This window comes from Balaenoptera physalus (assembly GCF_965194825.1).
Source record: "Balaenoptera physalus genome assembly, chromosome: 5".
Lineage (NCBI taxonomy): Eukaryota > Metazoa > Chordata > Mammalia > Artiodactyla > Balaenopteridae > Balaenoptera > Balaenoptera physalus.
Genome location: NC_138884.1, coordinates 49,085,914 through 49,113,366, shown reverse-complemented (window position 1 = coordinate 49,113,366; position 27,453 = coordinate 49,085,914). Strand labels below are relative to the sequence as shown.

The 27,453-nt window shown below is 35.7% G+C and overlaps 1 protein-coding gene across 3 annotated transcripts in view; it reads left to right on the top strand.

Moving 5' to 3' along the window:
* The window catches only part of WDFY3 (WD repeat and FYVE domain containing 3), a 270,532-nt gene that overhangs the window by 30,246 nt on the left and 212,833 nt on the right, over positions 1-27,453 (top strand). For 2 of the 3 annotated variants that reach the window (XM_082463207.1, XM_082463215.1), the window contains exon 2: positions 2,090-2,183. The gene's annotated coding sequence lies outside the window, so the exon portion shown is untranslated. Of the gene's footprint in view, positions 1-2,088; positions 2,184-14,259; positions 14,368-27,453 lie in introns of those variants that run through there. The other variant, XM_082463213.1, reaches the window with a different exon arrangement.

Sequence of the window (27,453 nt, the reverse complement as noted above, 5' to 3'; positions counted from 1 at the left end):
TTAAAAAAACAGTGCAGGTATATTCTGATGTTATGATTTAGGAGACATGTCATCACTTCTGCCTACTCTCTCACTGCCACTTGAATCCCTAACATCACTCAGAATTTCACTAGAGGGATCTTGTTTTAAAATCTTATATCTCATTAAGCATGTGTCTGCCATCTGACAAGCCACTCAGAAACAACTTGGATGAATAACTGAATGAATGATTTGGGAAAATAATTCAGAATTTTTCTTAGAAACCACCTAAGAGGTAGGTTTTTTTTTTTAAATAAATTTATTTATTTATGTTTTTGGCTGCATTTGGTCTTCGTTGCTGTGCATGGGTTTTCTCTAGTTGTGGTGAGCGAGGGCTACTCTTCGTTGCAGCGCGCAGGCTTTTCATTGCGGTGGCTTCTCTTGTTGCGGAGCACGGGCTCTAGGCGCGCGGACTTCAGTAGTTGTGGCACGTGGACTCAGTAATTGTGGCTTGTGGGCTCTAGAGCGCAGGCTCAGTAGCTGTGGCGCACAGCCTTAGTTGCTCTGTGGCATGTGGGATCTTCCCGGACCAGGGCTTGAACCTGTGTCCCCTGCATTGGCAGGCAGATTCTTAACCACTGAGCCACCAGGGAAGTCCCAGAGGTAGACTTTTTAAAATACTTTTTCATAAGTAGTGAGATAGACAGCAGAACTAGGTTATTGCAAAACTAGGTTTTTGAATGAAAACTAACTGTATATTTGAGGGCAATATTATTGATGTTTGAACTATTGTACTAACATGATTACAGAGATTAACAAACATGACAAAAACAAATAGTTGATCAGTTGATCAGATTAACAAACATATGACAAAAACAAATATTGATGTTTGAACTATTGTACTAATATGATGACAGAGATTAACAAACATATGACAAAAACAAATAGTTGATCAGAAAAGCAGAATGTTGTTAAAAGATGAATCTATTCTTAGGCATAACTTTTTAGACTTAGAAAGCCCATGGGGATTAATCCAAGCTCCTCATTTTTTAAAAAAAATTTATTTTATTTATTTTTGGCTGCATTGGGTCTACATTGTTGCACGTGGGCTTTCTCTAGTTGCGGCGAGGGGGGGCTACTCTTGGTTGCAGTGCGCGGGCTTCTCATTGCGGTGGCTTCTCTTGCCGCGGAGCATGGGCTCTAGGTGCGTGGACTTCAGTAGCTGTAGCACGTGGGCTCAGTAGTTGTGGCTTGCAGGCTCTAGAGCACAGCCTCAGTAGTTGTGGCACACGGGCTTAGTTGCTCCATGGCATGTGGGATCTTCCTGGACCAGAGATCGAACTCATGTCCCCTGCATTGGCAGGCGGATTCTTAACCACTGTGCCACCGGGGAAGTCCCCAAGCTCCTCATTTTTGAATAAAGGAGCTTTGGAACCGAAGAAGTAATTGATTAAGGGCATAGAACTTGTTGAGAGCAGAGTTAAGAAAGACCAGAACCTATATCTCATCATTCATGTGCTGGTGTTTTCATTTTGGAATATTGAATGGTAAATGAAAGAAACAGTTAAATATCCTATATGAGACATGCTAAATAACTCGAGGTTGGATTATAACCATTGAGTGAGGAAGCACTGTTTTTTATTTTGACTTAGAACATATCAATTCAGCTCTATACCACATTTATCTTCAACTACTCCTAGAGAAATAACATGATTTTTTTTTTCTTTTTTGCTCATATTTGGTTCTCCAAAAAGATACATTGTGATCTATGATGTACAAATGAATACTGGACTAAAGCAGAAAGAATTAGGTTCTGAACCTGGCTCTGCCACTAAATAACTGTGTTGTCGTTGATTCTTTGCATAACTTTTCCGGGTCTCGGCTTCCTCACCAGTAAAATAAAAAAGCTGAACCAGATGGTCTGTAGAGACCAGTTTTAAATGACTCTATATTCTCCTTTGAAGTTTGAATAGCAGATTTTATCTGTCTTAAATAAAGTGTTGTCATGTGTTCCAGTATGAAGCCATTGGCAAGAAATAAAGAGGTAAAGAGAATTAGTAGGAAATGAACAACTCATAAAAAACATTCTGAAAATAAACTGGGTTTTCTTTTTTTTCTTCTTTCATCACAGGTATAATACTTCTCCACGTCTGCTTCAGGAAGAAAGTGCCTGCCACTCCTATTGTTTCTACGCAGGTTCATGCCAGCCCAGAACATAGAATCAGGTCAGTTTTAGGATTGTTTTGTTTGTTGAACAAGAAGCCAGGAACAGAATCATGATAATCTTTGCTGCATTGTGGCATTGTAACTGAACTGTGACTCAGAAGGGCTGGGTTTTATCCTTCTTTACCACTGATGGCTGGGTAAACTAGACAAACCTTCTTTCCTGGATGGCTTTTAGTTTTTTGCACCAAAAGAAAAAAAAAAAAAAGGATATATTGGAATATATTTCAGTTTCAATTCTGGCTTTAAAGCATCATACTTTTATTGTAGACACCCACATAGAATAAAATCATGTTATTAAAGTTTTTCCTTTTTTTCCTGGAAAAATCTAGTTGTAAGCACAGGCTTTGGAACTTTTTATCGTATTATAGTAACTTTGAGTGACTAGTTTGAATAATGAACTACGTTGTGAGGCACTTGAGAGTACTATGGCTACTTAGTTGCCTGAGTTTTAGTATTTTACTTTGCTCTATTGTTACTGAAAAGTTTATTTTTAAACAACAGAAATTAATTTTCTCAACAATTCTAGAGGCTGGAAGTTCAAGATCAGGGTGTCAGTGTGGTTGGATTCTGTTACAAGCTCTCTTCTGACCTGTAGATGGTCACTGTCTAGCTTTGTCCTCACAAGGCAAAAAAAGGAGAAAGAGAGGGAGATCTCCCTTTACCTCTTCTTATCATATCAGTTTAGGGCCCCACCCCTATGACCTCATTTAACCTTACTAGCCTACTAAAGACCCTATCTCCAGATACAGTCATGCTGAGGGTTAAGGCTTCAACATATGAATTTTGGGGGGACACATTTCAGTCCATAGTAGCCACCTAGTAGTAAAATTGCTGGGTTGTATGAAATCTGCACTTTCAACTTTTCTAGATATTTCCAAATTGATCTCTAAAGTGGTTATAATAATTTACACACCCACTAGCAAGTATATAGATGATGGGATTTTTTTTTAATATAAATCTGACTCTTTTTTTATTTTTAATTAATTAATTAATTTTTTTTTTTTTGGCTGTGTTGGGTCTTCGTTTCTGTGCGCGGGCTTTCTCTAGTTGCGGCGAGTGGGGGCCACTCTTCATCGCGGTGAGCGGGCCTCTCACTGTGGCGGCCTCTCTTGTTGCGGAGCACAGGCTCCAGACGCGCAGGCTCAGTAGTTGTGGCTCACGGGCTTAGTTGCTCCGCGGCATGTGGGATCTTCCCAGACCAGGGCTCAAACCCGTGTCCCCTGCATTGGCAGGCAGACTCTCAACCACTGCGCCACCAGGGAAGCCCCAATGATGGGATTTTTTTAACTAGAAGAACTAAAAAATCCCAAATGGAAGATAGAGGGTATAGTCTTTTCAAATTGCAACTTCTTTTTCCTGTTTCACCAATGTCTGGAAAGTCTTCCAAATAGCTGTTTAAACCTTGGTTTCTGTCAGTCAGTTCGTTTGTTTGTAGCCATGGTACTACGTGGAGTGCTCTGTTCTCCTCTTTTTTTTTTTTGAATTACTAGTCATTCGATAATGTTCTTCAGCTGTAGAGAGGGTATCTTTTTGACCATGTTAGTTCTCTATTGATTGCATGTGACTCAGTTCAAATTAGCTTAAGCAGAAAGGGGAAGTTTATCAGACTTTTGGGCACACCAAAGGATCCAGGGCAGAAATGCAGCTGGGTTGTACACGGAGAACCCAGGAATCAAATGTAGTCAGGTCTCTCTCAAGCTCTCAGCGGCATGCCTCTCCTGTGCATCTGTCTCACTCTCTTTGGCTTTCTCCATGTTTCCATTCTTTGTCATGGGAAGCGTGGTTGCCACCACTGCCCATGATTTATATCTTGTAATTCAGACTCCCAGAGAAAGGCTTACTCTTAAGTACCTAATCCCAAATATTCCAGAAAAAAACTCTGATTCCCTGGACAAGTTTGCAGTGGCTGTCTTGCCATCTTTGTTTCAAGGCCTGTTCTCTGAAAAGGATCTGACTTATTCCTAGTAAAATGCAGATGACCAATAATATAGTATTACTCCTTCCAGGTGTATTTGTTAAGCTAAAGGTGTTTTTCTAAATGTTAAGCTAAAGCTGTTTTTCCAAACTGTGTGGAAGTGAAATCCTGTGTTCTGGTATATAAAAATGATTAACCTAGATGCAAGAAAAGTATTAGGAATTGAAAGGTAGTGTTTTAGGGTTCAGGGAGTGGAAGAAAATGAGTAACTCTGTAGGTAGAGGAGGAGGGCAGATAGTCAAATATATACTTCTAAGGGTAGCAGTGTTACAAAGATTGAATACAGCAAGTAAAAGAAAAGCCTTTCTATTTGCCTTTTTGAGAAAAGATTTGAAGGTAGGAGAAAGAACCATTAGCCTTAGTCCCATCTCAACTACTAAGTATGATTTTGGATAAATCACTTATTCTCTGTGTACCTCGGTTTACTAAATCCTGGCTCCTTATCAGCTGTGTCCTTAACTCCTGGACATCAGTTTCTTCATCTTAAAAATGGAATTGATGATAGTGGTGCCTCAGAGGGTTCTTGTGAGGAATTAATATATGTTAAGCGTTCAAAACAGTTCCTGGCACATCAGCAGCAGCAGCGTCCATTTTTGAAATGCGTCAATTAGATTATATGATTGCAGGAGTCCCAGCTAACTTAAAAAAAAAAAATCTGTGGTCTAAGATTTTCTGATACGACCTTATGTCTTTTTTCAGAATAAAGACTTAGAAGCTTTGGCCATCTACTTGAGTCCTGCATTGAGGCTAATTTTGGTATTGCCAATAAAAGTCATTTTGAATTCAGTGTATGTATTAGTTCTTTTTGCTACATGTATTAATTTGTTAAGGTTGTCACAACAAATTACCACAAACTGAGTGGCTTAAACAGCAGAAATTTATTATCTCAGAGTCTGGAGGCTAGAAGTCTGAAATCAAAGTGTCAGCAGGATTGGTTGCTTCTGAGATCTATGAGGGAAGGATCTGTTCCAGGCCTCTTTCCTTGACCTGTAGCTGGCCGCCTTTTCTCCATAGCTCTTTGCATTGTCTTCCCTTTCTGTGTGTCTGTCTCTTTGTTCAAATTTCTCCTTTTTATAAGGATACTAGTCATATTGGATTAGGGCCCACCCTAATGAGCTCAGTTTAACTTGATTACCCCTGTAAAGGTCACGTCTCCAAATAAGGTCACATTCTGAGGTGCTGGGGGTTAGGACTTCAACATACGAATTTTGAGCAGGACACAGTTCAAGCCATAGCACTACATAACACATTACCCCAAAAGTTAGTGACTTAAAACAACAAACGTTATTTCACGGTTCTTGTGGTCAGGAATCTGGGTGCCGTTTGCTGGGTCCTCTGGCTCAGGGTCTCTTGCAAAGCTGCATTTGACACGTCCACCAGGGCTGGTCTCGTCTGAAAATCCTAGAGGAGGATCTGCCTGCAGTTCGCTCACATGCTTGTTGGCAGTACTTAGTTCCTCACTGGTTGTCGGGCCGAAGGCCCCAGTTTCTCACGTTGGCTGTTTGCCAGCAGCCTACTAGTTCTTGCCGTGTGAGCCTTTGGTTTTTGTAGTGTAGTCTTGGAAGTGGCAACCCATCACTTTTTCCCTGTTCCGTTCACTAGGAGTGAGTCATTAGGTCCAGTCCACACTTAAGGAGAGGTCCAGTCCACACTTACAGGGATGTGTATCCCAGGAGGGGAGGTTATTGGAAGCCATTTTGAAGCTCCCTGCAGTAGACTATAAGAATGAAGAAAGAAGAAAATACGCTAAGTGGAAAAATACATAAATTATTTAATATTCAGGAAGCTTTAGTCTTAAACTCTAAGCAGAAGTTTATCACTTTTGTGCCATATAGCTTTGTAATCAGAAAGTTACCCCCTCACCCTTAAAAAAAGGAAAAGTGTAACTCTTATCATTTCCTTTTTCTTTTTTTTTAAAACAAAGAGGAGTTAATTTTGTTCCATTTCATCAAATTTGTTATTTTTTTAATCCTATGTAGAATTCTTCAAGTGGTGCCTGACTTTTCACTTTGCTGAGTGAAACCTGCTATTTCTCATAAAATATCCAAAGGCCGACCCTCATTTCTCTAAAATATTTAAGAGCAAGAGGTCGTAGGTTATTAAGAGTACTTTAATTTTATCAGCTTTTCTGTGGTCACTTTCTACAACTAAGTTATAAAGTGTGAGAAATCATCAGACATTTGTGAAGATATTTAGTATACCAAATTGGCTAAGGGAAATGCCCAATTACAGTTACTGTTACAGAATATAGTGGCACAATCATGTATACTTCATTTACCAGCTAGCAGTTCTCAATATTTATATTGATGGAAAGGTAATTGGAAAGTATTATTATGGATTCATTTTTGTAATCTTTGTTTTGGAAGGCAGTATAGTTGTGTTTCTGCAAGCAAGATTTGACCTAGTTGGCATTATCTGTATAAGTTAATCTAAGGGTGTGTGTGTGTGTGTGTGTGTGTGTGTGTGTGTGTGTGTGTGTTTAGCACATGGAATAACAGTGTTTTAGTAAATTTAGTCTAAGAAAATCTCAAATTCATTGAGAAAAGATTGTCTTAACTCCATTAGGGTAGATTGAGCATGTACTTTTAAAGCATCTGATTACATGACTGAATTTTATAAGGAGTTTTAAAATTATAATTATTTGTGGATTACTATAAATATAGATCATACATTTTAGTTTAGTTATTATTAGAAATGATGAGACTTATTTTTAAATCTCAGTAGGTTTGGAAGTCCAAGTCCTCTCATACTGTACAGAAATTAATTGAGTATGAATTCAATAGGATTTCTATGTGATATCCCTTTTAACTTGTTAGGGGGATGTAGTTTAATAGAAACCATACAAATTTTTGATTTAAAACTTCCTTTTGATACACATAGAGTGGACTGGGGAGTTCATTCTTATAGTTGAACAAATGGTAATGTTTTTTCTTAGAAAAAAAGCACTGTTGCATTGATATGGCAAAGAGGAAGTTTTAAACTTAAGCTCTTAGTATTTTGCATTACGAGGATGTTGAGCTAAGAGTTTTGTTTATAATTTACTCCCTTGTTTGAAAACTTCTGGGAATAGATTTATGACTAGATTTTGGGCTTTAGACTCTATATGAGAAAAATAGTATAGCATTTTTTGTGGTTTAGAAAACTATTACCCACAAATGAAATTCTGTAGAATGTATTCTTTCTAGAAACATATATTAAGAGAGTTTAAAAAGTTCAAAGAAGGGAACTCAGTGCAGTATAAAAAGTGCAGATGTACTTAATGTGAAGCTTAAATTACAAGATTTGAAAGGTTTTTATAATCAGAAAAAATAAGTTGAAAAGTAAAGTAGCACTACAAATTGGAGAATTGAGATTTAAAAATTTAATGCAGTTTTTCTTTATTTTAAGAAATAATACTTAAAGTTTGGGACTTAAAAATATGAATCATTTTAATCATACTTTAACCCATGTTGTGAAACTTTTTTTCTTTTTTTTTTTCCCTTAGACTTTTGGTTTATTGTCTAGAGCTTACCGTTTCTATGACTATATCATTGAGTTGATTTTGATCCTGAATATCGCTTATTTGGTTCTTGTTTTGAGGTCAAATTATGCATCAGTCTTTATTGACAATATGTTAAAAAATTGTATAAAATATTAAAAGTAGATATAAGAGGGGATAACTGCAGTGTGTAATATGTATTAAGATTCAGTTTCCAAACTTAGTCGTACTTCCTGGTTTAAATGTTGGTGTCATTGCTTACAGCTGTTTGCCCTAGTATAAATTTCTTAATTTCTTATGTCCTCATCTGTTAGATGGGTTTATTGATAGTATTTAATGGAAGCTCATAAGGGTTAAATGAGATAATGCTTGTAAAGTGCTTAATATTGTGTCTGGCACATAGTAAGTAAAAGCTAAATTCATGTTAGCTGCCATTTCTTGTTACAAGCATCGGCCTTAAGTCATTTTTACTTATGTTTTTGAAGGATAGAATATAAGCAAACTGATGTCCTGTTAATGATAATATATAGCCCTTAGTATTCGGTTGATTGATTACATATGTTATTAGCATATAGACTTTATTTTTGAAAAGTAGAATAGAGTTTACATAAAAGGTTATGAGTTTAGAGCCATCACCAAAATTATTGACTTAAAAGGGGGGAGAAAAAGGGAATGGAGGAGGTAAGTGTGCTGTTTTTGCTGTAGGTCTGAGGAGAGATTTTGTAGTCACTAACAACATTTTTTTAAAAAAATTGGAAACATTAGAATGTCAGCTTTTCATTTTCATTTTCTTTTTAAACTTAACTGCTAGCCACTCTGTTCCGGTTTTTGTTTTGTTTTGACCTGGGGAAAAGGAGTGGGAGAAGGCGTGCCTGTTTTTTCCTAGTCTTACAAAGTATATAATATCCTTTTGGTCTTGTGTTCCCCGTGGCAGGGATGTCCCTTGCGCCTCAGTTTTATGAAGACCTCTACTAAAAGGCATCTTTAAGTGTATTAATCTGGTCGTGAGATGACTGTGGCTACTTCGTAGCATCCTAAGAAAGCTAAACTCCTCCGTTTAGAAAAAGGATCTATGCCTAAGTTGGGGGAAATAGGGAATTTAGGAGGAAGTTTCTGGCTCAGGTACATTTGCTCCTGATTTGGTCAGACATCAGCTCTATCTTTGCCTGAGGACATTTTTGTTGTGTGTGTGCTTTATGTAAATGAAAACAAAGATGACTGCTGCTCTCCTAAGAGCTTGTAAATGGAAAGTGTTATACAACATACATGATATAGAAGGAAAGGGAATGGGGGAGGGGGATTCTGCAATATAAGTAAGCTCTCAAGCTGTTTTATTATCTTCTTTGTGTGTAGTCGGGGAGGAGCTTTAAAAAGCCTAACTTAGAATCATATTTTGAAAGTAAAGATTCAGTATTTCTTGACTGAATGAAGGATTGTCGTGAATATGTCTATATGCTGAAGTAGAAGGTGAGTTAAAGAATTATTTGATTTCAAAATGTATAGGGAAGGAAGTACAGGTCGTTTTAATTTAAGTTGATTTAATTTTTTGCTTTTTAATTTTTTACATAATCATTTTGGGTCTTTAAGTAAAGATTAGGATATTTTGGTTCTTTCCTCTTCCAAATAGCTGAAATTATTTGTAATAGTCTGTTCTCTCTTCCTTCCACCTTCCTTCCCTTCCCTTCCTTGTTTCCTTCCACATAGTTTTTGACCTTTCAGTTGGTTCTTTTATATTTGGTCTTAACCACATGTTTTGTAGGAAGCAAATCATGTAGCATGTGTTCATGATGCAAGAATTGTTTTTCTCCTTATGGTATCCCTAGCTCTTTCTTAACTGTATCATTGCCTAGTCCAAAAAACCCCACAGGAGTGAATTTTTGTAGTTACCTCTGAACCAATCAGAATTCATACTTTATGAGAGCAGTTACTATTTGGTTTATTTTTTAAATCTTTTATAATTAAAAAAAATCTTTTAAAGATTTTTACCTTCCTCTAACATCAGTAGATTATCCTGTGCTTTGCTGTATCTAAGTGGGTGTTCAGGAAAAAGGGCTTCCTTTTTCGGCCAGAGTTTGTTGAAGGAAAGCTTTTATAAAACTTTATCAGAAGGCAAGCTATATCCCTCATGAAAGAATAACTCTTAGTTTATTGTTGCAGAAGCCCTACTAAAGAAATTGTAGGGTTTTTTTAAATGTGGGCTTATCTTTATCTGCCCTGTTTTTTGAATCATAGATTTTTAAGTTTTTCATTTCCTAAGCCCGCTAAAGAATGGCCTTGTTCAAGAAATTCAGTTTTATATGTCACAGATATATGAAATATACCTCCTTCCATGAATAATAATAAAAATAAATACTATTAATAACAATGAACATTTATTGTTTCTTAGGATTTTTGCATGTATTACATCATTTATTCTTCATAACAACCCTATGAAATTGGTTCTATTATAGTAATTTTGTATGTTAGAAACAGGCAGAAGTAACTTGCCCAAGGTTACAGGATTAGGAAATGGCAAAACCAGGATTCAAACGTAGGAGTCTGGCTCCAGGGTTCAGGCATTCACCTGCTCATCTATCCTGCCTCTCTTATACATGAAGAAAGACATCACTTATTTCTTTCCCCTAAAAGAATGTGAAGCATTCTTATTATATTCGAATTTATGTTTGAAGACAGTAGCCTGTGAATGTTCATTGTATCAAACATGGGCCTCTAATATTTTATTCTATTGCTGAGAAAAGTAATAAAAAATGTTTAGAGCAGAATGATTTGTTCTGTCTTCTCAGGTGACCTTGTGTAAAGTTAATATACTATGTCGGGGAAGAATCTATTGATTTATAAGTAATTGAATCCTAGGCTTTGCTATGTCCTAACCATATTTTTGATATTTAGTATGCTAATTTTACTTATTTCCTTTGTAAGTTTTGTACCTACATAGATGTCCATATTTACCTTTTTTTCAAAAAAAAATAATATTTTGAGAACAATTATCCATTACCAGATACTATAGAACTCAAGTACAGGAAGTATAGCCAGGCTTCCAGGGAACTGAATATTTTTAGGTGTTTATTCTCTACTTCTTTTTCTGGAGTTGCCTGTACTCTTGTTTTTGTTTGTCTTTGCCAAGTGGTTTGCTCTGCTTTCTTAATCAGCGTACAGTGGTCAGTTGTGGGTGTTAGGTTCAGCTAGCTCTCAGCCCCCATAGCTAATTATCTTGGTTCTCATATTCTAAATTTTAACTTGCTAAGGGAGAGAATCCATTTGTTTCACATTATGAAGGATGTCCAACATTGTTCAGTCAGCGGTTATTGGAAGGACTCAGTTTTGTGTTCACAATAGTGTTGCCTTTTCAGTGAGTGGGGAAAGGACAGATTCTCTAAGGGCTTGTGTGTAGGAAGAAAATAAATATCTTTAGTATAGTAACTGAAGCTAACCATTATCCATGAAAAAATGTTTGAGATTTTAAGTTTCGATACATTTCAAGGTTATTGATTTGAGTTACCTCTTTGCTTTTTCTTACCTTTGTAAGTGTAGGGATTTTGTGGCAAGCATATTTTCCACAGCTCACAGTTTATGAGTCTGGAATGGGGAATTTTAAGTCTAATAGTGGAAAATGGTCTGCTAATTAAATGAATGAATTTTTCAGTCATATCTTATAACTTAATTTTGAAGAAGCATAGGTGCTTAAAAAATTTAAGGTGTTCTCTTTGACTTATATTCCAGGAGAAAGAAAAAAAAGCAGTGGCCTTAGCCATTCTTTTTACATTTTCTTTTGGTTTATTATACTCCTTTCTGCATGGTTTGCCTAAGAGCTGGGCCTCTGAGAGTGGTTGGGCCTTTTAAGAATAAGAAAGTATCTATCACAGAATTAACAGAAAGGAGAACATATATGAGGTTGTGTAAGGTATATACAAATAATTCACAGATTTTATTAAAAAATATAGTTTGATCCCTTACCATTTGTTTACGTTGGTATATGACGTTCTAATGGAGACTGTAAACTCCATGGTTTAAGGAAAGATTTGTGCAGTACAACCATAAATTTTCATCTTTGGTAACAAGGGAAAATTACATGGTTTTATGTTTAAAGTATTAATATAAAATACATTTGTTTTTAGAGGAAAAGGAAAGCGTTATAATTTTGCGTATCCCTCTAACTCACAACCTGGCTAGAGTAGTAACCCATTCTAATATTTAGCACTTAGCCCTTTGTAGACCAGTGGGAAGTTTCTTATTTATGCTCTAACAAAAATACTAGAAATCTAAAAACAAGGGGTGACTGCCTAATGGTTTTATCCCCCTCCTTTTAAACCAAACTTTGAATTTTGAAATTTTCAAACATACAGAAAATCTCAATGAATAGTACAGTGTAGGGCTTCCCTGGTGGCGCAGTGGTTGAGAATCTGCCTGCCAATGCAGGGGACACAGGTTCGAGCCCTGGTCTGGGAAGATCCCACATGCCGCGGAGCAACTAGGCCCATGAGCCACAACTACTGAGCCTGCGCGTCTGGAGCCTGTGCTCCGTGACGGGAGAGGCCGCGACGGTGAGAGGCCTGTGCACTGCGATGAAGAGTGGCCCCCGCTTGCCACAACTAGAGAAAGCGCTCGCATAGAAACGAAGACCCAACACAGTCAAAAATAAATAAATAAATAAAATAATAATAATACAGTGTACATCCAAATACCTTCAACCTTGATTCAGCAATTACCAGTGTTTTGCCACATGCATTCTCATTGTGTTTATATACATTTCAGGGAGGAGGTGTGGCATCGCTGAACCATTTGAAAGTAATTTGAACCATCATGACACTTCACTTGTAAATACTTCAGCATGTACCTCCTAGAAGTAAGGACATTCTTCTCTGTGACTGCTGTATCATTACCATATATTAGAAAATAACAGTAATTCCATACTGTCATGTTTAAGTCTAGTCCATATCCACATTTTCCAGTTGTCCCCAAGATTTCTTTTATAGCTTTTTTCACACAACGATAAGGTCTACTCATTACATATGCTTATGTCTTTTTACTCTTTTAAAATCTAGATTAGTTTCCCCTATCCTTTTTCTCTTTCTCTGTTTTTTTTTTTTTTAATGATAGTGACCTTTTGAAGAGAGTCCAGAACAGATTTCTTACAGAAAGCCACATTCTGCATTTGTTTCTTCCTTGTAATGTTGGAAAATATTCCTGTCACAGGAGCAGGAAGCTACATGAGATATATGAGAAAAATCTCTAGGGAAATTAAATAGTGACTGGAAGTAGTTATTATTGGGTTGAGGTTAATAAATTAGAATAATTAAGAAAAGTTTCTTTCAGGTTAATGGAGCAGAAGTTGGGATAAGAAAGATGTTAAAGGGAATGCATATGGTACTGAGGTGAGGGATAGTATCAGGTAGTTACTTGGTAAAAAGAGGAGAGGGTTGGGGAATCACAGTCTTCAGCACCTAGAGGGTTAGTTGTTCAATTCTGTGTTGAGTGGTTGAACAAGCGAAGAAGTCTTTGAATTTTCTGCCCAGGTGAGCCCAGGTCAGCTTAACTGCTGTTGGAAAAGCAAAGAAGTTTGTGTGCATTAGACCTTTTGTATGTTAGGAGGTTTTGTATGAAAGTACAGGTGTCATATTAATGGGTACTGCTTCTTGGAAATTTTCAGGGGAAAATATGGAGGCATGATTTTGTACATTGGCTATATCTCTGTGTTTTAGAATGATTGTATAGGTACTAAAGTGGGAAGTGCCAGGTACTATAGTGAAAAGAATTTCAGTATTAGAAATCTTAGGTTGAGATCTTGTTTACCACATACTAGCTAAGCAGTCTTGTTTGAGTACCTCAGCCTCTGTTTCCTCCTTTGTGATGATGAAGCGGCATGGTGTAAGGGAAAGAACAGGCTTTGGAGTTAGGCAGACCTGTTTCTCAAGCAGCCTAGTTTTTCTGGTTACTACCATGTGACCTTGGGCTACTTCTCTTATTCATAATATTCTCTTTGGTAGAAATGGGATTGATAATATCAATTTCATATGATTATTGTTAGAATTAAAGAGATAATGCATGTAAAATGCTGAATGTGGAGCCTGGCATATGGTAAATACTTGACACATGTTGCTATTCTTCCCACAGGATTATTGCCAGGATCCTGTTAAATGGTCAAATAAATGTGAAATCTCTTTGTGCAGAATTAAGACCTATACAGGAAACTTTGCCAGTGCCTAGGAAATAGGATATGGATATGGCATTTAGTTATTTTCATTTATTTTTACATTGAAGAAATCTCTGCAATGATGGTTTCCTAAGAAACATTCTGTAAATGCTATAAAATAACATTAATGGAATCTGCCTTTTAAGAAAATAGAATAAGTGTAAAAATTTTGTAATTATTTATGTTTTTGTGTATTGTAAAATGATTCATTGATCTCTCAGGTCTGTGAGCCAGAATCAGTGGGGCTAGATATTTATTGCCTGAATGCTTTTGATGTACCTTGCAAGAATTTGTTTTATTTTCAAAATTTTTTTATAAAAGAACAAAAATAAGCTGATTAAAGTTTTGTAGTTTGGTAGGAAAAATAGTATCTCACTCATAGAGTTAAGGACTATTAATCTGTTATCCAATTGGAATTTTTATTTTTGATAGGTTGATACATGGTGTATGGAACCAACTGCTAAGAGTATCTATCATTAGCATTACAGATTGATAAGGACTTCATTAAGAATCTGATGATCTTTTCACCAAAAGACTAAGGTGATTTTCCCTTCCCCCATTATTTATAAAATCTAAAGAGGTACACAAACTACCTTTGTAAGCTCAAAGATCTCTAAGCATGTTTCCCAGTGGAATAGAAGATAGGTCAAACACTTCCGCATTTAGCTATCATTTAATTCTTTAAGCAATATGTATGGAGAGTAAATTAAACAACTTTGTGGCATATAAGTTTTTGCTGTACTATTGGCCAGTATATTTACATGCTTAGACCTATAGAAATGCAAGCAAAAGAGCCCATCTGTCAACTGAATTGACCTTTGGTATTACCTCTCTGTCTCTGTCTCTCTCTCCTCCGCCACCATCCCACCCCCTCCACACGCACGCACGCACGCAAGTGCACGCACAGTTAAGATTTTTATTTTTTTAATTTTTTTTTTATTATTTTTTTTGACTGCACCACATGGCCTCTGGGATCTTAGTTCCCCGACCAGGGATCGAACCCACGCCCTCTGCATTGGAAGCACGGATTCTTAACCACTGGGTCTCCAGGGAAGTCCCAAGATTTTTAAATTAAAGTCTGAAGGACAAATGTTACTTGTTACTGAAAGACTAAATGAGGTGATGAAAACAAAATTTTTGTGGGGAGAGGAGACCATGCTGAGACTTATTTAATCTTCAGTACTTCTATTTAGTTTGTTTTCTTCCTTCTTGATTTTGTTTTCACTGCCTAAAAGAACAGTTTCATAAAAATGTTCCAGTTCTAGGGAAAGAGGATGATAATTTCTATAAACTGGAAAAGAGCTATAAGAAGTAAGATTTTTGCCCTGAGGAACTAAATCGTTTAATGAACTCTTTAATATATATTTGCCATCTGTTGTTTTTTATATTCTTAGTACAAAATATAAAGAAATTTTATATTTATAAAATAAAATGTTTTATTTATCTTTATTGTGCAGCTTAAAGTGCCACATGAAAGTTATTTGAATCTATTACTGATATCGAAAATCTACAATATGGGTACAAAAGTGGGATCCTAGAATTGAGATATAAATATATATTTCATAGCTTTTGTATATAATATATACATATATATTATATATGTATATAGTTTTATATAGTATATGGGTCTATATTGATGCCTTGAACTGAGAAATGAAAAAGAGTCTACAAAGTGAAAGCAGTAGAAACATGACTCCATATTTGCTTATACTTTTCAGTGCTTATAGAATATACTTTGATTATGAATAATACTGCTCTCAAGTAACTTCTGATAAAATGTCAACTGTTCATAAAGAACATAGAATTTCATAAAGGAATTGTTCCATTAGGAACAATTAAGAGGGCTAGTTAATTCTCAAAAAGTTGACATCTTACCCTGAGACAGATCTATTTTTTACCCTGAAATCCTAGAGAATAGACTTTTTTCTTCTTCTCCCTTTCTTTCTGTTACCTTCTCTATTTTTCCCTCCTCACTTTTCAATACTCGACCCTTCCTCCCTTCTATTCCCTACCTTTTCTTTCCATTCTTTCCTTTTAATGACCTCTTTTTCCAGAGGTCCCATCTCATGTTATTTGTGTGAAACAGGCACTGAATATATTGCTCAATAGCAGTTGCTTTAGGATTGGGTCCAGGATGGCTCTTGCAGTTGTTTCATGACTAAGTTTACAATTATGTTAGACTAGCTCTTAAGGCTCTGGGCAATCATTTTTGCTTATTTGGATCTCAAGGTCCAAAGCAGTGTATTTTATCAATATTGGGATTTTTAAGTTGACCCAGTGCATTCTTTCCTACCCGATGTTCAGTACCAGTTGAGAAATATAGAGAGTGACATGATCAGGTTTCATGTGGGGAAGGGCACTCTGTAGCAGTGGTTAGAGAGATTTAGAGCCAAGGCTGGAGAAAGGGTGAGCATTAGTAGATTGTAACAATAAATCAGAGGAGAAATGCTAAATGATTAGGACCTGAACCAGTTTGGTATGATTGGAGAAAACAGGACAAATATACAAGATAGTCCCTTAGGGTATGTCCCTTTGGGTGTGGGAGTTGAAAGAAAAGAAGGAAATGAATTGAAACCCTTGGGTAATCTAGGTTAACTGCCAAGTTTATAGCTGGATGACTGGTTGACAGTGGTCCTGTTCTGCTATGTAGAAATTATGGAAGAAAAAATAGAATTTAGTGGACTTCCCTGGGGGCGCAGTGGTTGAGAATCTGCCTGCCAATGCAGGGGACACGGGTTCTATCCCTGGTCCGGGAAGATCCCACATAACGCGGAGCAACTAAGCCTGTGCGCCGCAACTACTGAGCCTGCGCTGTAGAGCCCACGTGCCACAACTACTGAAACCCGTGCGCCTAGAGCCTGTACTCTGCAACAAGAGAAGCCACCACAATGAGAAGCCCGCACACCGCAACAAGAGTAGCCCCCCGCTCGCGGCAACTAGAGAAAGACGGCGCCCAGCAACAAAGACTCAACTCAGCCAAAAATAAATAAACAAATAAATAAAATTTAATTTAAAAAAATAGAATTTAGGGAGAAAAATAATGTGTTAGATCTTGAACATAATGATTTTAGGGGGAAATAATTTCAAACTTGCAGAAAAGTTACAAAAATAATATAAAGAACATCCATGTACCCTCACTCCAGATTCGCCTATTGTTAACCATTTGTCCTCAAATGCTTTTTTATTCACTTTGTAAATGAATGTTTCTGTGTATGTATTTATAAATACATATATGCATATATGTGTATTCTTTTAATTGGACTATTTGAGAGTTACATTGACTATATCATAGCCCTTTTAGTCCTAAATACCTTAGTGTGAATTTCCCAAGAATAAGGATAATCTCTTGCATAAAGTCTAAAAAATCAGTGGATTTAACATTGTTACATTACTTTTATCTAATCTACCATTTTCCAATTTTGTCAATTGATCAAATAAGTGTCCTTTATAGCAAATTTCTTCCCCTTCAATACAGAATTTAGTCTATGATCTTTTTTTGCATTTAAATGTCACGTCTTTAGTATCTTTTAATCTAGAATTATTCTTCAACCTTTCTTTGTCATTTATTATATTGGCATTTTAAAAGTATACAGTCATTCCCTTCCCTCCCTTTTTTTTTAACAGTATATTCCTTATCTTTGGTTTATCTGATGTTTTCTCTTGGTCAGATTCAGGTTATGCCTTCCTAGATGGAATATTACATAAAGGTTGTGTCTTTCTTAGCACATCTTATCTGGAGGTACACAATGTCCATCTGCTCTTTATTTGTGATACAAAATTTGACCACCTGTTTCATTGTCTGATTTCTCCACTGTATTACTGTGCTCCCTTACAACTAATAAGCAATCCGTCCGTGAGGAGATACTTTAAGACAATTAAAATATCCCACTCTTCATCAAAATTTCATCCGCTATATGTAGGATCCATTGATGATAGCTTGCTTAAACCATGGTTCTAAAATGATGTTTTTTTCTAACTCCAGAACTCCTACTTTTATCAGTCATTACTCAGCATCCTACTGTAATAAGAGCCCTTTTATTTATCTATATATATTATTAGTTATTAAACTCATGGATTCCTATTTTTTCCCTGATGATTAATAATTCATTACTGTCCTTAAATATTTTGGCCTTCAAATTGTCTCAGATCTCACCAGTGGGACCCTCTTGTTTTCATGCTGCCTCCTTTCGTTTTTCGTGCCTCCATCACTTTTTTTTAATCGCTTCATTATTTTCATCATTTATAAGACAACTCATCGTATATCTTCTCTGCCCAGCCTAGAGTCACTCATTTCTCCTAGAAGCCCTGGTCCCTTTGAGTGGGGAATGGGGAATGACAGAACCAAGATCTGGACACACAGTATGTACGTTGCTACTTGATGTCTTTACTTCTGAGCCCTGTGAGGGGACAGAGCTAGAAAATATGTCTTTATACGTACACATGTATGTATGTATATACACATTTGCATGCATATGCTCATGGATGTATGTTTGAACCTGGATGTATATCTTAGAATATGAGTTCACACTGATTTCTCCAATTCTCCTTTGTTCTGTAGTGAGAACATGGGCTCCTAACAGTACCAACATTCTTACGCATTTGCTCTAAATGAGTATCACCTAAAATAGTTTCAGAATTGTTTCATCTATACCACTACAAAAACAAAACAAAAGCAACACTCCATTTTTTTAGGTAAAAAAATTTATTGGTTTCTTGTTTATCCTTCTGATTTTTCTTTTGGTAATGAGCAGATATGTATGTTTTGTTTTTTTTTTAATAAATTTATTTTACTTATTTATTTTGGGCTGCATTGGGTCTTTGTTGCTGCGTGCGGGCTTTCTCTAGTTGCGGCGAGCGGGGGCTACTCTTCGTTGTGGTGCGCGGGTTTCTCACTGCGGTGGCTTCTCTTGTTGTGGAGCACAGGCTCTAGGCATGCGGGCTCAGTAGTTGTGGCTTGTGGGCTCTACAGTGCAGGCTCAGTAGTTGTGGCACACGGGCTTTGTTGCTCCGCAGCATGTGGGATCTTCTCGGACCAGGGCTCGAACCCGTGTCCCCTGCGTTGGCAGGCAGATTCTTAACCACTGCACCACCAGGGAAGCCCTATGTTTTCTTATTTCACTTTTTCTAACACAAAAGGTAGCATACTGCCTATATAAGTACTTGGGCACGTAGTGATTTTCACTGAAAAATATACCCTGGAAATCACTCCATATCAATTCATAGAGATTGCCATCATTTTTCTGTGTATGTATGCCAGTTTATTCATCCTGTGTTCTGTGTTTGGCTATTCAGGTAATATTTTGCAATTTTAGAGTGCTGCAGTGAAATAACCTTGTGCATATGTCTTTTTCTGTTGTTGGAGGTATATCTTCAGGATTAATATAGGAGCGGGTTTATTGGGTCAAAGGGTAAATGGATATGTATATAGTTTTACTAGATGTCACCAAATTCCCTTTCACTGGTGTTGTACTGTTTTTCATTCCCACCAGCAATGTATATGAGACTGCCTATTTTTCCACAGCCTTACCAAGAGAGTATATTGTCAAGCCTTTGAGTTTTGCCAATCTGAAGGGCAAAGAAATAGTATCTCAGTGTAGTTTTAATGTGTATTTTTCCTGTCAGTTGAGTTTATATCTTTCAGATCTGTAAGAGCCATATATAGATATATGGGGATATTTATACATGTCTTTTTCCATTTTTCACTAGGATTTTTGGTCTTTTTTTCCTTCAGTTATTAAGGTCTTTGTATATTAGGGATATTAGCTCTTTACCTGTAATGTATATTTGGAAATATATCTCCCAGTGTTTTCATTTGTCTTTCGACTTTGCTTATGGTGTTTTTTTTGCCATTGAAAGATTAAAAAAAAATCTTATATAGTCAAATTTATGATTGATTTCTTCTATTGCCCTGGCATTTTTGAGTTATAGTTAGAAAACATAATGCATTTGGTGTATTTCACAGTGAAGGAATGAGGTAGTAATCTATACCAGAGAAACAGAGATAATTCTCTGCGCCCTGTTTCTCACTGACCCACAATTTTACATTTTAAAGCCTGAACCATAATAATTTCATACATAGAATATGCCAATTCATACATAGAATATGCCAATATATTCATACATAGAATTTCATACATAGAATATGCCAATATATTTATTTTACTTTTAACTTTTTATTACAGAAAATTTTAAACATCCATAAAATTAACACTTATATATATCTATCATATAGCTTCAGTATAGCTTTTAAAGCTACTGGGCCAAATGATCTAGGTTTATAGGTTTTCAACTATTGTGAATTATCTTTGTAAAGAGGAAAGTTTGGACTAGCTTAGTAGGCTTTGGCCAACTGGCCTCCCAAGCTCTCTGGCCTCTTTTCAATGATCTTGACACCAGATCTGACCTCTTTCAGGCTTCTGTAACTCCACTAAATCCACAGATCTGAAGTGTATAGAAAAAAGGTGAGAAAGATAATAAGTCAGAGAGTAGTAATGTTGCCATGGACCAGTGGAGTAACTCAAGAGAGGTCCGCTTGATTGATTCATTAGAAGTTATATCTTTTATTTCAGGTCAAAGTAAACACTGTTTACTGTGTACATATATATTTACATATATAGTGTATTTATGTTTTTCGTGGTTCAATGTTATTAGAGTAGAACCAGCAAACATCTTTTATCAGTGCATCTAAAAAGATAACCTACAGACATTTGCTACTAGAATCTAAACATAACACAGAAAACACTTAAAAATTCTAACTTGCTTAATGGAATTTTCTTTGTACTGCAATTATTTTAAACTGAAATTATATTGTTTTCATTTGATAGCCTCCATGGAAATTGTTTTATTAATTCAGTATATTCATTTTCAGTTTATCAGGAGGCCATGATTAGTGTCAGAGAATGACTGGAGATCACAAAAGCTCTGGGATTTCTTCATTTTAGTTTAAGGGCCTGTATCCTATTTGGAACAACATTCTTGATACATCAAAACCCAGTTGAGTTACAACTTCAGAGTTTTAGAATAGCTTTCTCTTCTCCTCAGGTAGAAGCCAGATAGTCACTTGCCAGTAATCATATGCTGAGAATATCACTGTTCTTTTAAAAATACTTTAACAGAGGCAGGAAGGAAAATCAGTAAATTCTTCATCTAATGACTATAAATAATTTGCATAAGTAAAGTCCACATTTGGTTTCTTTTTTTCACTGAGGATAACAATGGTAGTGATCATGGCAAGACAGAAAGCTTTCTGGCAAGAAGTGGATGAAGAGGACTGATAATAATCACAGGGGAGTGTTGCTGCATGTGTCTGTATTCACTGTTTTTCCTCTGCCCATTTCTGTGAACTTGCCTCGATGGACTAAATGTTATCTTTTGCTTGTATTTTGCACTTCTTGACTTGTCCTTTTTGTCTTTCTGTTTTGCTTTAGTTTATGATGTTTTTCGTCCCTCTTCTAAAATTACAGCTTGTCCACAAAAAGGTGGTCTTCTTACCTAGCCAGCATGATGTTAAAACATTTTTATGATTAATATCTACCCCCTAAATATATGACAAGGCTCTACTTTTGTGAATTAGGAACATCAAATGTAATTTCAAGATTAAGTTTATTTATTATGAAACATTCTTTATTAGTTTTTGGAAAATAGTAGCATTCCTTATTAGAAAATAGCATGTTAAGTGATTGGTGGTTTTGTGCTGCTTGCCAAAAGCATGTAAGACCTTTTCTCCTAGTTTCTGTTAATTGAGGTTTGCACACTTAAAGTTTCTACTACCGGACTTCTCTGGTGGCGCAGTGGTTAAGAATCCACCTGCCAGTGCAGGGGACATGGGTCCGAGCCCTGGTCTGGGAAGATCCCACATGCGCGGAGCAACTAAGCCCATGCGCCACAACTACTGAGCCTGCGTGCCACAACTACTGAAGCCCGCACACCTAGAACCTGTGCTCCACAACAAGAGAAGCCACCACAATGAGAAGCCCGTGCACCGCAACGAAGAGTAGCCCCCGCTCGCCACAACTAGAGAAAGCTCACGTGGAGCAACAAAGACCCAACGCAGCCAAAAATAAGTAAAATTAAAACTTAAAAAAAAAAAGTTTCTACTACCAAGAAATTATATAGTTTTGATTATTAAAAATTTACATGCAAAAAAAAATTTACATGCACATATTTTTTCTTGGGAGTCCCATTTTTAAACAAGTTTAAAGAGAGAGTTGTCCATGTGGAAATAGAAACAAAGTAAAAATAGACAACTAAAGACTTCAAGGCGCAATGAACTTAGCTTTTATTTCCATGCAGTGTTTCTGAGTTTAGCTTGTCTTGAATGCCAAGTTCTTTCTATAAAAACAAAAATGTGTTTCTTTGGGTTAATTTATAAGCTTCTTTTTTAGTATGGCCAGTGGAGTTGGATGCTTGATATTAATGTTGGCTATATATCTTGAAGGTAGTACTGCATCAGTTTTTCTTAATTTGAAATTTTTGTTGTGATAGGCTTAGGTATAATTAAATTCTGCATTTCACGAATAATATTGAATCTTAAATGCTTTAATTTTTAAAAATTCTGGTAAAATACATAACCTAAAATTTACCATTTTAACCACTTTTAAGTGTACAATTTAGTGCTATTATATATATTCCAAATGTTGTCTAACCATCACCACTATCTATTTCCAGAGCTTTTTCATCATCCCAAACAGAAACTCTGTACCTATTAAGCAGTAATTCCCCATTCTCCTTTCTCTTGGCACCTGGTAACCTCTATTTCTGTGTCTATGAATGTCCATATTCTAGATATTTTATGTAAGTGTGATCATACAAAATTTGTCCTTCTTTTTGTGTCTGACTTATTTCACTTAGTATGTTTTCAAGGTTCAATCCATGTTGTAGCATATATCAGAACATTATTCCTTTTTATGACTCAGTAATCTTCCACTGTATGTATATACCACATTTTGTTTATTCATTAATCTATTGACAGACACTTTGGTTATTCCCACCTTTTGCTATTGTGAAATCTGCTGCTATGAACGTTGGCTCACAAGTACCTGTTAGAGTCTCTGCTTTCAGTTCTTCTATACACACACACACACACACACACACACACACACACACACAGACAGACAGACACACACACACACACACACACACACACCAGGAGTGGGATTGTTGAGTCATGGGGTAACTCTGTGGTTAATTTTTTGAGGAACTGCCATACTGTTTTCCATGGTGGCTACACCATTTTACATTATCACCAGCACTACGCAAGGATTCTAATTTCTCCACATCTTTGCCAAAACTTGTTATTTTTTTATAACAGCCATCCTAGTGGATGTGAAGTAGTATCTCATTGTGGTTTTGATGGGCATTTTCTTGCTGACTAATTATTTTGAGCATTTTTTCATGTGCTTATTGACTGTATACATTCTTTGGTAAAATGCCTGTTTAAGTCCTATATTTTTAATTGGGTTGTCTTTATGATGTTCTTTATATATTCTGGATATTAAACCCTAGTCAGAGATGTGATTTGCAGATATTTCTCCTTTCTGTGGATTGTCTTTTCACTCTTTAGATAGTGCCATTTGATGCACAGAAGTTTTTAACTTTGATGAAGTCAAATTTATTTGTTTTTCCTTTTGATGCCTGTGGTTTTGGTGTCATAGTTAAGAAACCATTGGTAAATCCAAGGTCATGAAAAATTGCTCTTATGTTTTCTTGTAAGAATTTTATAGTTTTAGCTTTCAGATTAGGTCTGTGGTCCATTTTAAGTTTATTTTTGTATGTGGTGTAAGGTAAGAGTCCAACTTCGTTTTTTTTGCATGTGGATTTCCAGTTTTCCCATCACTTTTTTTTGTTGTTTTTTAAGTCCTTTCCCTATTGAATGGTCTTGGCCCCCTTGTTGAAAATCAAATGGGCATATATGTGAAAGTTTATTTTGGGGCTCTCTGTTCTATTCCATTGGTCTATATGTCCATACTTAGGCCAGAACAATGTTGTTTTGATTACTATATCATATGTTTTATTTTTAACTGACTTATCATTCTTAATGTGTGCCTTTTAAAAGATTTCTAATATATCTTTAAATTTTGCATTTAATAGTTTCATTTAATTGACAGTACTCCAAAAAGAACTGTAAATATCAACTTTATAATAAGTTCTGCTGGATTTAGGTTACCAGGAAAATTAATATTAAAGCAAGCAAATTTGGGGTTATTTAATTGATATTGCACTTTCTTTGGAAATTAGAAGGAAAAGCCTAAAGACAAAAAATGAAACGTTAATTGTATTTGCTCACAGAAAGAATAAAAAGAACGGGAAAGACAGATTATTCACATAATCTATTAAGTGATCCTTTAATTTCATGTTAAATGTGACTTTTCTTTTAGTTCTGGAAGTAATCTACTTAATGAAACTCTTCAGGAATTTCATAAAAGAAAATATTGGCATTTTGTAAGGAACATTTTCAATAAGGAACTTGTAATGACTCTTAATTATTAAGCCAGAACCAAATAACTGTTTATTAGGCTTTTTTTTTTTATGTTACAAATACCCAACTTAATTTTGGTCCTTTCAGTCTGCAACAAAGATTAGAAAACTTGAACATCAGCTGCTATTTTCCTTCTCTGTTGATATACAAATTTTATTTTCATCAGTTTTTTCAGAGTAGGTTTGTATCCTCTTCCCTTAAAAGAGTATTCTCTCCAATATTTTAACTATAGTTCTTAAATAAATTATTTGGGGTTTAGAACCATGAAGTAAAAATATTTTGTAACAAGAATACTGGGCTATAAATTAAAAGCAAAAGCCTCTAAGAAAGTAAATTTAACCTCTTTAAAGTTTGTTATAAAGTAATTAATTGTCCCATACATTAAAAAGATACCCCTCCTTAATAACTCAATTGATTACTTTCACTTTTTTCTAATAGGTCTCAAAAGGTTTTAAAAGTTGTATAATGGCCAGTCTTGTTCTATCTATATCCTCATACACTTATTCTACCCCTGAATTATTTTGAAACAAATCCCAAACATCATTTCATCAGTAAATATTTTAGTAGTTGTGTGCGTGTGTGTGTGTAGGAACAGACTGCTAGTATACAGTTTAGGGCAAATCCATTCAATAAATAATTTTTTAATTTCTACTATGGTCAAGATGCAGTGGGGGATAGAAAAATGTTGAAGTCATCATCTCTGTCCTAGAGGAGCTTACTTTATAGCTTAGAGCCAGTTCCTAAGTTGAAAATTTATGGGCACTGAAGTCCTGAAGAATTTGAGTCCAGCCTTAGAAAAACTAAATAGAACTCTTGAGCCAAATAAGAACAGTGAGCTGTATTCTGACATACCTGACTCACATACTCAAGGAGAGGTAATGCCATATCCTTTTATCTTAAAAGGGGAAAAAATAAAACTGTTCTTGATATCAGCAATAAAAAAAATGTTAGAAATATATAGAATTGGGCTTATCAGTTATAAATGACTTAAAATTTTAGGTTACGTGAATTAGAATGATGCAAAACCACTTACACTTTCATCATATTGACTTTATAGCTCCTTTTTTTTTGGACAGTCATAATTTAAAAATTCATTTCCATTTTCAGAATGTACTGGTGATTTTTATTAATTTAGAAGGTATACAACATATACCAATTAAGATTTTTCTTTTATTTGTTCAAAATATTTTTATAGTACTGTAATTTTCCTTTTTTAGAGCTCTGAGATGTTGATGACATTTAATTTCAAATATAATCCCAAAGTTCTGTTTTTGTACCTTTTTAATGTCTATTGATTTCACCTACTACTTTTTGTCTTTCTTGTTGCTAACATTTTTCAGGCCATCATCCTGCCTAAACTGAATGGCTGCAATCTCCTTTTTTAAAATAATTTTTAAAATATTTAATTTATTTATTTGGCTGCTCTGGGTCTTAACTGCGGCACACAGGATCTTTAGTTGCGACGTGCACGTGGGATCTAGTTCCCTGACCAGGAATCGAACCCGGGCCCCCTTCATTGGGAGTGTGGAGCCTTAGCCGGGGGACCATCAGGGAAGTCCCTGCAATTTCCTCTTAACTGTCTGCACTAGAAAGAGCTCCTTTGGAGCCCTTTTCCATACTGCAGCCAGAGTCCTCTTTGTAGAATACAAATCTAATTTTTTTACTCTCCTTTTGGAAATTCTCAACGCCTCCCTACTGCCTTTAGATAAAGCCCAGAGTATGGTATATCACACATTTCTTTACCCAGTTGGAGCTTATATGTCCGGTCCCTTCAGGTGTCGTCTCTTGTGCTTTCCTCACCCCTAACGTGTAGATATTTATACCCATAACCATTCTTGCCTCCTGTAACAACTTCTCCTCATCTTCCTCTCTCTTCTTTTGAAATCTGGTATTATGTGCTGGGTATACAGGTAGGGTCTTGTTAGTTACCTTTTAAAAGCGCTTTTACCTTATTACCAGCCTATTTAATTTCATCCCCTCTGTGATACATATAGTGTCTTATTTGTTCTCTGTGTCCTTGGGGCCTGGTGACTGGGACATAATAGGCACAGATTGATATTTATTGAATAAATGAATGAATGAATGAATGTTACCTATCGCTATGATATGTTACCCTAAAGCTTAAAAAAAATAAACAAGCATTTATTATCTTATAGTTTCTGTAGGTCAGCCATTCAGGAGTGGTTTAGCTGGGTGGTTCTGAGTTGGAGTCTCTCATGAGGCTGTAGTCATCAAGATGTTGGTCAGGGCTATTGGTGGTTTGACTGGGGCTCTCCATAGGGCTGCTTGGGTATCCTCATGACACGGAAGTCAGCTTCCTTCAGCGCAGGTGATCCAAGAGAGATAACACGGAGGAAGCCACAGTGCCTTTTATAACATGATCACACATAGTCACTGCCGTTACATTCTGTTCTGTCACTAAATTTAACGCACAATTAAGAAGAGACTCAACCTTTGAAAGGAGGAGTATCAAAGAATTTGTGGCTGTATTTTATAACTAACCATCACAGAGTGGAACAGTAATTTATGATTCTCCCTTGGACGTGACCAAAATTGGTCATTTTCCCTCCTTTTGAAATGCATTTGTTCAAATGGAAATAAATTTTAAATGTATGCCTTTAAAATATTTTATTTTTTTAAACTTTTTATTTTATATTGGAGTATAGTTGATTAACAATGTTGTATTAGTTTCAGGTGTACAGCAAAGTGATTCAGTTATACATATACATGTATCTATTCTTTTTCAAATTCTTTTCCCATTTAATATTTATTTATTTTTGATGATACAAAGTAACTAGATTGCACATAAATACAGTTATTTAAATGAGCTAATTATTTTCTAAATATTCATAATTTTATTGTAGCTCTTTCACTTAGATTCTGGAAATAAAATAAGAAAGTCATCTAAGTTTTATATTGTCTGTGAAATGAATGTGACACAGTATTCACTGCTTTAAGGCTTATTGCAGGTCTTCAAAAAATCAAACACATCTATCTGTGAGCCATATTTACATACTTTTAAGAGAGAAAATGATAATCTTTTAAACTTGTAGCTTAAAATAGTTTAAGTTAATTGTACAAAAATTAGTCTTTTTAGCCTAATATATATAACTTGCTCATTCAAGAAAAATTGGAGTCCCTAATATGTG